Source organism: Eumetopias jubatus, unplaced genomic scaffold (genome assembly GCF_037043125.1).
Source record: "Eumetopias jubatus isolate StellerSeaLion01/CBP00866 unplaced genomic scaffold, mEumJub1_p1.0 scaffold_13, whole genome shotgun sequence".
NCBI classification, from domain to species: domain Eukaryota; kingdom Metazoa; phylum Chordata; class Mammalia; order Carnivora; family Otariidae; genus Eumetopias; species Eumetopias jubatus.
Window position 1 is genome coordinate 99,507,612 of NW_028274819.1, and position 12,320 is coordinate 99,519,931.

At 57.0% G+C, this 12,320-nt stretch overlaps 1 protein-coding gene across 3 annotated transcripts in view; it reads left to right on the forward strand.

The window, feature by feature from the left end:
* The first annotated feature begins 360 nt into the window (after window positions 1–360).
* The window catches only part of FXYD6 (FXYD domain containing ion transport regulator 6), a 30,142-nt gene continuing 18,182 nt past the window's right edge, over window positions 361–12,320 (forward strand). For all 3 annotated transcript variants that reach the window (XM_028105818.2, XM_028105817.2, XM_028105819.2), the window contains exon 1: window positions 361–442. The gene's annotated coding sequence lies outside the window, so the exon portion shown is untranslated. The remainder of the gene's footprint in view (window positions 443–12,320) is intronic.

Genomic DNA, 12,320 nt, shown 5'->3' on the forward strand with positions numbered 1-12,320 from the left:
CTAGCTCTGTCATTGTGTTTGTCTCGCTGCCTTCCCACCCCTCCCCAGAGGGAAACCAAAAAGCAGCGGCTGGTGGCAAATCCGGGGCGCGGGCCCGCCCCCTCGGCGGCAGTCTCCTGTTGCTTCTGGAGCCGGCCCGCCCTTGGAGACGCGGCCCCCCTCACCCTCCCAGGAGCGCGGAGCAGAGGGGCTGCGCGTGCGACGCCAGCCGGTGACACGGCGGCGGCCCGTCCCCGAGCCCGGCCCGGCCGAGCCCCGCCCCCCTCTCCCACCCCCGCGGGCCGCGCGGCTGCCGCCGGCCCGCCCCAGCCCTGCGCAGGAGGGGAGGCGGGAAACACGCGAGAGCCTCGCCCACCGCCCTGCCCCCAGCCCCGCCACTCCCAGGCGCCTCGGACTCCGTGCGTCCTCCGGGGATTGTCTGCGAGGGGCCCGCGCTGTGCAGGTAGGCGGCGGCGCGGGAGGCAAAGTTGGGCTCTTCTTCCGAGGAGGGCGCGAGGCCGGGCGCCGGGAGCTGCCGGGTTTTGTTTGTTTCGGTGGGTGTGAGCGGCCCTCGCGGGCCCCGGGCGGCCCGGGCGGCGGAAACGCGCCGGGGGCTGTAAACGCGGAGGTGGGCGTCGGAAGGGGAGCGCGGCAGCCTTGGGGAGGCCGGCCGTGGCGGTGAGGGCGAAGCTGGTGGCCGGCAGCGCGCTGGCCGCTGCCTGGGGCTCGGAGCTACGGTGTTTTGAGAAAGGGAAGGGCCAGCTCCCACCCTGTCTCCAGCGGGAGTTTCCCTTTTGTTACTGGGAGGCTGTGGACACTTGAGCGTGGGCATGTGAACACGGGGAGGTGGCTGGATGTGGGTATAGACACACCAGCGATAGAAAATGGGGCGGCTGGTTTGGTGTTGGGGGCCATGGGAGCTGAGGCTGGGCGGTGGGCAAGGGGATGGGGAGAAGGTAAAGAAGGGCTGGGGTTCCAGAGCATGGGATTCATGAGAATGTCTGCATTGGTTGTTTTTGTTTTTTTGCTCCTTGTTTATCCAGTCCTGTTTTCTTCCAGGGGGCCTCCCTGATCCCTCATTCTCCCCTTTCCTCATGCCCAGCCCCCCTGGCAGAGCCTCCCCCATTGTGTCTTGCTGGGCTTCCATGGACACTTGGAAGAGCAGCCCCGGCTCCCGGTGCTTGCTTCTGGCTCTTACAAGTGGTGGCTGTTAGAGAAAGCACCCGAGGGTGGGAGCAGCTGAGCTGGAGAACGGGCCTGGTCAGGCCCCTGCCGCCAACCCCCAGACGTGGGGGGCTGGCCGCTGAGCCTTCTGGCCTCTGTCTCCACTTCCTTTGTCTCCTGGGCGTTGCGCCCTCCGGCTGGGCCCGCGTTTCCAGGTTTGGAGATGGATCAGTGGGCAGCCCATGTCCTCTATGCAAGAAACCCCACCCTGGGGGCCCAGCGCCCTCAGATTGTGGATGTGTGTCTCTGTTTCTGCAACTTAGCCTTTTGCACGTGACCTCCCTGGTAGTTGCCATGGAAACTCCTCTTCAATTCCCAGCCTCCCTTCCTTTTCCTGCCCATTCCTCACCTCCATATCTCCTCCCCTCCCCCCAACATGGTTGCCTGGTTACTGGTTATCCGTGGCTTCTCTGGTTGGAAGACCCTGGACAGCTAGCTCCCACACGGGACTGAGGTGGCCGTGTACCCACTCCAGTCTTCCCCACAACACGTCACAAATGTGCCCCTAACACTCCAAACACATATATGTGCATATCACATTACATACACTGGCACACACACACAATGCATTCTGTTGCACCACACACTCCATCAACACATTACACATACACGTATATCATACCACAAATAACACACTGAATTCACCGTACATAGACCAAAAGGGACCATAGCACCCTCAGTGTCACGCACACCACCCTGCCATCCCTCTGTGTATGCTCTCACACGCACCAACCATAACACACACACACACACACACACACACACACACACGCGCGCGCGCGCGCGCACACATGTGCACATGCACAGGACTTCTAAATAGGTCTCAAGCTGGAAGAGAGAGGGCAGTTTTCTGCCTCATCTAACTCTGTGCCGGGGAGTGTATGTCGGGGAAGGCTCAGGAAGGCCAGAAGGAAGACATCTCCCCAGGAACCCTGTGGAGGAAGGTAGAGAGAAATGCGCTTCTAGATTCCCTCAAAGAGGAGTCCCTCTTCTAGGTCCTCAACTCAAGAGGTTGAGCACAGGTCAGAACTTCAGTCCCTCCGCTGCTGCTTTCTCCCTGCCCTGACCCCGAGAAAACCCGAGGCTCCTGGCCCCAGCTGGCTATCTCCTCTCAGCCCCCGAGTCTTCCTGGCTAATGGGATCCGGCAGCTCTGGGACCAGTAGAAGGCTCAGAGCCTCCACAAGGGAGGGAGGAGGACGGGTTGTGCCTGAGCAAGAGAGCAAAGGGGGTGGGACAGGGCAGGGAGAGGACACGGAGTGGAGACAAGGCAGGGAGGAGAGGGAAGCCAGAAAGAGCAGGAAAGAGAGGAGTTAGGCAATAAGATGGTACGAGTTGGGCCCTCTGCTCCCGTTGGGCTTCTGGCCACCCTCTCTCCTGTAGGCCCGTTTTCCTGCTTCCTGTGGCTCCTCCAGCCATGTCTGCATCTAGGAGAAGGAGCCCGTTCGCAAAGGGCTCTTGCATTGCTAGGGCTTCTCCGGAACACGTGGCTTCTATGGTGTTTGGGTGGTAGACACCAGAGGGCAGGATGGCCTTCCTGGCCTCTGGACCCTTTGGACTGACAGAGGGTCCATTTCAGTCATTCAGTGAACTGTTTTAAGTACCTACCAGGTGTTAATCGCTGGGGACACTTGGGTGAGGAAGCAGAGAATCCTCGATTTCTCAGAGCCAGAGGGGCCTTGAGGGAACATGCACTCAGGACATCACGTAGTGATCACGCACCCAGTGGTGGCCGAGGCCTTCTGGCTGCTCAGCCGGGATTTGTGACACACACTCCCATCCCATGTCTCTTGTCTTTTTTTCTCTCTTGCCAGCTGTCCTCTGGGGACTGAGATATCCCTTTCAAATGCCCAAGGTGGGTACCCTAGTGAGCAAAGAGCCTGCTCCACGATACTGACTTGGAGGGTGTGGCAAGGAGAGGGCGGGGACAAAGAGCTGTTCCTTAGGTTCTGAAAGCTTCCCACAGCCTCAGGTGAGCCAGCCCACCTGGATCCGCCCTAAATCAGAGCACACACTCCCCGGCTCCCCAGCCCTGTTGGACTTAGCTGGCTGCCATCTGGAGGGCAGACTGTGCCAGGCAGCCCCCAGGACTCACTGTCTAACAAATCACCCACCCACGTCTGCCCCAGCGCCCGAGCGCCCTGGAGGAAGCAAAGCAGTCTTGACAGGCACAGTCCCTGGAGGCAGAGAGCCTGTGGCAACAAGGCTCTGAGCCCGGAGGCACAGACCCAGGTTCTAGTCCTGGCTCTGTTCCAAGGGCAAGTGCATTCATTCCACAGATACCCTTTTGGACGCAAACGGAGCTTTTCGGGGAAGTCAGAAATGGTTTAGATTGATTTCAAGCAGGTGAAAGCCTCCACAATTTTAGACCTGTTTCTACATCTGTCAATAAGGGGGTTAGATTCCATGATTTCTAAAGCATTGCTTCCTCTAATTTTTTGTAGATTATACAGTCTTGAAAGAGAAGAACCCTTTTCTCTCCAGGTGCCAAATTGTATTCATTATTTCATAATACAGGGGTTGCAGCTGAGCTGAGCAGGAAAGGGGCTGGTCTCTGGTTCCTTTGGACAAAGCCTCCCCTTGCAGCCGGTCGGACAGGAGGTGCTCCAGAAGCTGAGCCTGGGTTTTCTTCCCTCTGGCTGCGGGAGCCAGCCCCTCCTAGACATTGGTCTACCTGTTTTGTTCTGCCAGGATGCAGACAGGCTGGGAAGAGCGGTGAAAGAGCTGGCCTCGGTGAGGATGAGATCCAGGGCCACTGGTCTTGGGTCTGTGAAATCCCGGGGAGGGAGAACCTTTGGCCAGCTGGTAACTGTGGTCGGAGGAGCTGAACGGGGCCCTCTGTCCCTGATGAGCAGCAGAATATCTCTGGCCCAGACGAAAGCCTGGAACCAGTTTGGCAGTATCCTCTCTGCTCTGGAATAGGAGGGAGGAGGGAAGACCTTGACCTGGGCAAGTATGAAGTCAGCTTGGAGCCCACACAGGAACACATTTGTTACAAAGATATTCAGGGCAAGGGGGAGGGAGCATGAAGTCCAGGAAGGGGGCTAGGGCCCTGGGGACCAGGCTGGGCCATCGGAATGTGGCTGTTCCGCTGCTTAGAACATCTGATTTGGGCCAGAGGGGGCGGAGAAGGAGGGAGTTGGAATGACAGTGACCCCCACACAACCGGAGGGCAAAGCCAGGCTCCGAAGAGACCAGATTACTTCACGGCCTCCTTTAAGCAAATGGCCACTGAGTCCCTTGGATGCGTTAGGCTGGGTGGGCGTCTCAGGGCCCAGCGGAGCTGTGAAATGGCAGTCTCCCACTCCCAGAGCCCTACTGCTCAGCTGGATCGGTTGCTTTACCCTGTCCCTTCCTCCCATCCAGAATCCAGATGGCTCTGCGACCTTCCTCCGCAGGAAGGGCCTGGCACTCATGCACATGTGGGCTCACACGTGCACACACTCCCTTTCTGACACATACCTAACCTTCCATCCCTCGCCCGCACACCCTCTCACCTCGCCCAGCTGCAGTCTCGCACCCAGACCGTTGTGACGGCCCCTTCTCTCGCCCTGTTGGCCCCGATCCACTTTCCCAGTCATCCCGTGGATGGGGTCCAGCTACGTCACACCTCCCTCCACTCTCCCTTGTCCGTTAACAAGGACAGGTGCCGGGCACCGGCGCTCAGGCCCCGGTAACCTCGCTGCAGCCATGCTCCCAGCACTGTCCCCACATGGTCACCCCTGGCCTTGCATTTGCCTCCCGTCTGCCTACACTCAGGCCCTGCCCGGGATGAGGCCTCGCGCTGGCCCCGCAGAGCAGGGGCTCGTGGCCTTGGGAGACACACGGACTTGGGTGCTAGTCTGGGTTCTGACGCTTCCTAGTTTTCTTGACTTTCTAAGCCTCGGTTTCCTTATCTGTCAAGTGAGTATGAGGATAATTGGGGCGAGCTCTGTAAGGTGCTGAGCGTGGCGCCTGGCATTTAGCGAATAGTAGGTATTAGCTGTTGTGATGACGATGACAGTAATGACATTATTATTATGAGAATGGAGTAACTGTTATCATATCAGCCTTCGAGGCTCCTCTCAAGTGCTCATTCTTTCAAATAGTTTTTCCGAATTCCCAGTAAACAGAAATACTTTCCTCCTCCCCGGCCTGCTGAACTCCCTGATAATTCTTCTCCGAGAGTGGGCGGCCCACTGTGCGTCCATTTTAGTGACTTCCACACATGGCTTCTCCCCCCCCACCTTCCTGACCTCTTCAAAGGCAAGGTCTGTTCCCCACATGGTGCCCGGCATGGTGCTGGACACATGGAGAAAGTCCAGTGAGCATGTGTGAACTGAGCATATGGGAAAAAGTCCTCACCCACTGGGAAGCGTGGAAAGCCCACTCGGCCCTCAGAGCTGTCTCCCTGCCTGGCCCTCGCACCCAGGTGCACACCACACACTCCGAAGGCGTGTGCTCCGTTATGCCCAGGGGTCATCTCCCTGTGCCCAGTTCCTTTGGTAGAGTCCAGAAAACAAGAATTTGACCCCATCCGAGGGCTGGAGGATGCTCAAGGTCTGACGTCAGTGGAAGGAAGCTGTTCCATCATTCCATTTGGTGACAGAGCCCCAGAGAGCAGAAATGAGGCAGTGGAAGAGAGAGAGGCACTGAGAGAGGTTTTAAATTCTTTAAAAATCCTATGTAGATGCTCAGGTTGTTCTGAGCTTGGATTGGCTTATAACTACAAGGGATAATGGTCCTGAACACCTTTCCCTGCATCATTGACGTTTCTTGTGCTAAGTGGTAGAGCTCCAGAGATGCCCAGAATGTGCCTCTTTCCCCAAGGAGTCCATAGTCTGATGGGGGAGACACACATGGAAAGGGGTGGGGGTCGTGGTTCAGGGGGAGCCGGGGAAGGAGGACGTGTGGCAGGAGCAAGGGGACAGTGTGTCTCCTGCAGTGGAGGGAAACAAAGTTGGGTAAATCCTCCCCACGTGCACTTGCACCCACCTTCACCATCTGGAGGTAGGGCCAGTTTCCAGGTATGCAGGCCTGTGGGTCAGGGTTTGTCCCCATGCCACTGCCACCGTGAAGCAAGGCAATGTGAATACATGAAAAGCACTCAGTAGGCTCAAACACGCAGGCCAGAATTGTGCTTTCCGGGAGCTGGGCTGTTGGGTAGAGCCGTGCAAGGGGGCTGGCCAAGCTGCCTGGTCCTGTGGTCTGCCTGTGGGGTGATGTGGGCCTGGCCCCACGCCTCCAGCTCTGGCAGCTGCTCCGAGTTTCTGTTTCTGCCTCTGGGACTGCTCGTCTGGCCTCTCTTGAAGGGGCCTTTGTCAGCAGGCGTGCGGAGGAGGTGATCCCTTGGCTGGACTGACTCACTCCTGTCTGCCCAGCCTGCTGGGGCTCTGGCCGGGGCTTCTGTGCAGATTCCCTGGAACTGGATGGAGTTCCCCTGGGCGACGGGGCCTGGGCTCCTGTGCTTGCCATCAGCAGGCCGCCGCCCCGCTCCCTGACTCATTTGGGCGGCTTGTGTCACTGGCTGGTGGCAGAGCTGGCCGCACCATCCTGCCCCATGCGCCTGCCTCTGCGGGCTGGTGAGGGCTGGCGTGGCGCCGTGAACACTCACGGCTGGTGCTGACAGTGGGGCGATGGCAGGGCACTGTGCCCCCGCTGGTGGATCAGCTTGGGGTCTTTCCAGAGAGAACCTTTGAGAAACCAGGCCTGTGTTCGTGATTTGTGAATTCTGTGTCTCCCTTTCTAAGGCAAGGGCCTTATTTCTTTTCATGGTTGGTTCTTTTCTTCCTTTGACCATGTTTCTCTTCCCAGAAGGAACTCCACGTCAAAGGTAACGTGCCTCTGGGTTAAAATAATAGCTCCTCTCTAATATAGGAGCTTTGCCTCTCCCACGCCCCCTGGGCAGCCGGGCTGGATTGGATCCGGGCTCTAGAGAAAGTGCTTTGGGGCAGGGGGACCTGTGGAGCCTCCAGCCTCCCCACTGTGGGGGCACCGTCCTCCTCCGTGAGTGAAGCAGGGTCCTAGGCTGTGAGCCCTCTGTTCATCAGCCCCTCTTTGGAACTTTGTAAGGGGGCCAATCATTCCAAGCGAGGTTATTAAACAGAGTAATTGGTGTTTAATGTTTATTTGAGGGGCACTTAAAATGCAAATCAAGGGAACAGGTTGCCTTTTCCTCTGAAGGCCACAGATCCATCAGTGACCTCTGGTTGGACCCAAAGCACTTGTTTTAAGTGCAGCTTTAAAAGCCTTTGCTGGGTTTTGGCTCTATGGTTCTGAACCGTAAAAGCCTAGCTCCTATTAACAGGAGCGTCAGATGCCATGAACGGGGCACAGGGCTCCACGCTGCTTGCCAGGAAGGTGAACAGATGCGCGAGTGATGGGATGGGGCTGGGGGCTATTTTGTTTTTAACTGAACTTAAAATTTTGTATTATTTGTTTTTACAGATTTGACGTTTCTGGGACAGGGTTAGGGTTAGGGTTGCAGAACAATTATACATTTGCAGAAACATTGAGCAGATAGTGCAGGGAGATCCAACATAATCCCCCCTGCACACAGTTTCCCCACTTTTCTTTCCTTTTTTTTTTAAAGATTTTGTTTATTTCACAGAGAGAGAGCATAAGCAGGGGGAGTAGCAGGCAGAGGGAGAGGGAGAAGCAGGTTCCCCTGCAGAGCAGGGAGCCCGATGTGGGACTCCATCCCAGGACCTGAGCTGAAAGCAGACGCTTAAGCACCTGAGCCGCCCAGCCGCCCCTAGTTTCCTCAGGTTTTAACATCTTATGTTCGTGTGGTTTGTCTGTCACAGTTGATACATTATTATTAGCTAGAGTCCATACTTTATTCAGAGTTCCTTAGTTTTCCGCAGTGTCCCTCTTCTGTTCCAGGATCCTGTCTGGAGCAGTACATTATGTTTAGTCGTTCTGTCTCTGGCTCTTCTTGGCTGTGACACTTTCTCAGACTAGCCTGGTTTTTGATGACCTTGACGGTTTTGAGGAGGACGGGTCATGTATATTGTAGGATACCCCTCGGGCTTGGATTTGTCTGATGGTTTTCTCATGGTTCGACTGGGCTTATGGGTTTTGGGGAGGAAAATCACGGGGGTGAAATGCTATTTTCATCGTGCCACGTCACCATCAAGGGTACGTACTATCAGCGTGAATCATCACTGTTGATGTTGACAGGACCGGGTTTTCAGTCCCTTTCAGTGACCCCTCCTCCCCCCAAAACTGGCCTCAGCTCTTGCAAGTCATGGGGCAGCACAGAGACTTTTCAGCCAGGGGAGCCTTGTTAAGGAGAGAGCATAAAGCAGAAAGGGCTGCGTGCCAAATCCGTGCTAACGACAGGCAACAGGTGCTCGCCACGTCTGGGGAAAGATGTGTAGAGTTCTGTCCCTAGGCTGCAGTGGTAGTTGGACAAAGACAACTTTCTCAACCTTGGCTGCGCATCAGGGAAGGGCATTCCAAGTGGTGGGAACAGAATACACAGAGGCCGGGAGATCAGTGCACCCTTGGCAGGAGACCAGAGTCGACTGTCTTAGCTGGAAGTCTGGGAGAAGATACTAGAAGAGACGAAAAGGGATAGACCTAGAGGTGTTTATATGCCACAGTAAAAAGTTTCTATTTTTAAAAAAATGAATGAGATACTGGGGCACCATGAATGCGTTTGAGTGTGAGAGGGAAGTAATCAGAATACCGGTGAGGCAGATTAATCAGGCAGCCGTCAGTCTGTCCGGGACAGATGGGCAGGAGGGGGTTGAAGGTGGGGACAGCTGTTGTCATATGAGGCAAGCTTCTGCAGCCACCAGAGACGCAGCAGTGAAGGTTCTGGAGTGGAGTGAGGAATGGAAGAGCAGTCCAGATCAGAGGGATATTGCAGGAGTCAGCGTGGCCTGGACTCTGCCACAGATACGGTGTGGAGGCTGGGAGGAAACCCTGTGGACTGCGTTAGATTGTAAGCCGCTGCAGGGGGACTGTGTCATTCTAGTACCCTCAGTGATGGTTCCTGGGCAGAAGTAGCCGGTCAGTAAAGGTTTATTAGCTTGATTCCTGGAAGGATAATAGCGCAGTTCCTTCCAAAGTTACACATTATTGCAACGTTACCTTTGCTCCACCTATGTGCAGTGCAGGCAGATCGCAGCTGTGGAAGGCAATCTGATTTAAAGACTCAGGCGACAATGGATGTGACCCTTAGGGTGAGAAGTTATTTACCTTTGAAAAGAAGCATTTGGTGAAATTAAAACATCTTGCCTTGGGAGAAAGTTGTGGGTGTGGATCTGTTTTGGAGCAGGAGTGGTCTTCGGTTCTATACCCGGATCTAATTCTGAGCCTCACCAGAGAAAGAGGGATCTGGCTGGGCAGCCCAACCTGAAAGGCTGCCGGGGGTTGGGCCAGTTAGTTCCGTTGGCTTCCCCAAACCCCGATGGACAGGATCCCCTCCAACTGGCCTGGGACACTGCCTGGCGGCAGCAGGCATGCACTGACCTTCTGCAGGGCAGGGTGGCAGGGCGCTTGGCCTCTGCTGTGGGGGGTGGAGGCTGAGGACGGAGACCAGGGTGCTGCAGCTGGGCGGGAGGGGGCAGAACTGTGAGCCGCCGGGCCGGGCATCCCCCCTCCAACCAAGGGGCTTCAGGGTCCCAGCCTGACCCTGACACCGGCGATCGTGGGCAGAGTCGGGCAAACAAAAATGACATTTTTCATGCTCAAGTTAGACCTCGCTAATTTTATTTGAGGTATTCTCACCCCGATTTCCCCCTCTGGCCTGGGTCAGAAAGCTCCCATCAAATGAGACCAGCTTGGGTTTGGGTCAGGGTCAGCACTTTCATTTCCCTGAGTCTGCATGCATTGCCACACCAGCCGGGGAGGTGGCCAGAGAGGGTGGAAGGGCACGGTGAGCTTCGGGCACCCGCGGAGTTAGGAGCCGGTGCCTGCAATGCCACTGTTTTCTGCGGGGCCACGGGCCAGGCCGCTGATGGGGGCCTTGCCTCTTCCCATCTGTAAAATGGCAGATACCCAACCCCACACGTGGTCGTGTTAAGCCTTTGAGCTAGCCTTGGGAGGTTGTCTGGGAAGTAGGCTGTCTTACAAATAGTCAGCGTCGTCAACACTGCCGTCGCCACCCCGGGCGCCTTCGGCCGCCATGGGCAGGGATCAGGAGCAGGGTGGGGTTGTGGGGGGGTGCACAAAATACAGACAAAATACAGTTGCTCCCCCTTTTCCTCACAGCAGCCGCAGGCATACTCGGAGGTCCAGGGTGGAAGAGTCTCCGTCCTGTTCTCTCTTGTTCCAATGCCCCCCTAAACCCAAGAGGCAGGAGGGTTAGGGCTGCCCTAGGCATGGTACCCTGTTTTGCAGAAGTCTGCGTGGCCCCGCCAAGTCTCAGGGCCCGGCCCTCCCAGGGAGATGCACTGAGGGGACTTCTCACGGAGACCGTGGCTTCTCCCAGAAGGGCTTTGGGTTTGGAAGAAGGCTGGTCATCGGGGCTGGGCCTCAGGCTCCCGCACCCTGTCCAGAGAGCTGCCTGGACAGCGGAGAGCACGTGCCTTCCACTGAGCGGCAACCCTGCAGCTGGGGGGGGGGGCCATGGGGGGGCTCCAGATGTTCTCCCCAGGAGCGCCAGCGGTCTGTTGACCTTCCTCCTCACCCCCCCACCGCCCGCCCAGTGCATTTTCCTTTCTCTGCTTTTTGGAGCATCTGCGTGATTAGGGCATGCAGGGCTAGGGTGGAGGCAACGGAGGCAGGCACCGGTGGAGGCCCACGGGGGCCTCACAGGGAGGACAGCGGCCTGGAGGCTGGTTTGAGGTTTCTCCAGAGCAGATTGTCTTGTCTCTCCGCAGTCCCTGCCTCTCTGCTCTGCCACCCGTGTCCTTCCTTTTCCCTGCCTCGCATTCGGTCTCCGTGGGGACTCTGGCCCCGGCTGACCTCGGTTCCTTGCGCGGCCCCTTTCTTTGTCTCACCTCTGCTAGCCCGTCCCGTACTTCCCTTTGGGTGCATCCCCTGTTCACTTTCTCTTCCTCTGGGATTTCCTTCCTCTTCTGCTGCCTTGCTGTGTCTCTAGTTGGGGGCTGCCCCGTTGTGGATGCAGTGTCACCAGCTCTGTCTGCCTCGGTGAGACCTGTTCCCCCGCATGCCACCTGGCTGAGGCCCTGGGTGACAGTGGCGGTTTTTCTTGGGGCAGAACAAGGCAGCAGCTCTGGGGGGGCCTTTTGAACCTGTCCAGCCCTGCTCTGCTGCGGGCCGGGGCCCCTCCCTGCCGGTCAGGAGGACGCTGGAGCCTTCCAGAGTTTGGTGGATGGCTGGAGGAAGAAGCCAGGGAAGTGAGAGGAGGGGACCAGGGTCCTTTGCCCCCTGGCTCGGGCTCCTTCTCTCTTTCTCTTCCCCATTTCCCATGAGAAGGTAGAAGAACATGGAGGGGAAGCTGAGGAAGGAGTTGGGCAGTGATAACAGTCATAATATCAACAGTTGATGCTGAAAGAGTAGTCCTGTTTAGCCCTGCACAGAGCTCAGTTCTAACATGGCAGCTCCTTTCTTTCTTTCTTTTTTATTTTTTTTAAAAGATTTTATTTATTTATTTGACAGAGAGAGAGGGAGGGTGCACAAGCAGAGGGAGGGGCAGAGGGAGAGGTAGAGGGAGAAGCAGACTCCCTGTCTGCTGAGCAGGGAGCCCGACACGGGGCTCGAACCCAGGACCCTGAGGTCATGACCTGAGCCAGAGGCAGATGCTTAACTGACTGAGCCACCCGGGCACCCCATGACAGCTTTTTTCATTGCCAAGAGCAGAAAGCCAACTCCATCTTGGTTAGACAAGGCAGGTATCCTATTCAGAGCCAAACTGCGGGATGGGCAGCGCTGGTGAGGGAGCTGGTGGGCCAGAGCACCCCCAGCCCTGGCCTGCTCCCGGGCCCTTCTCCCCTCACCTGTCTCCCCGCTAGATCCTCTCCTGTGGGCTGCTGGGTGACACCCCCACAGCCTCCCTGACCCCCACACCTCACAGCTTGGCAGCTTTGACCCTTCCTCCCTTGGTTCCCATGATGGGACAGCCCCTGGGGGAACACTGATGTCTCAGACCCACTCCTTCTCACCAGGAGACCTATAGGATTGGAGTAGGGGAGGACCCCGTCCCCTCCAAAAGGAGATGCCCTTC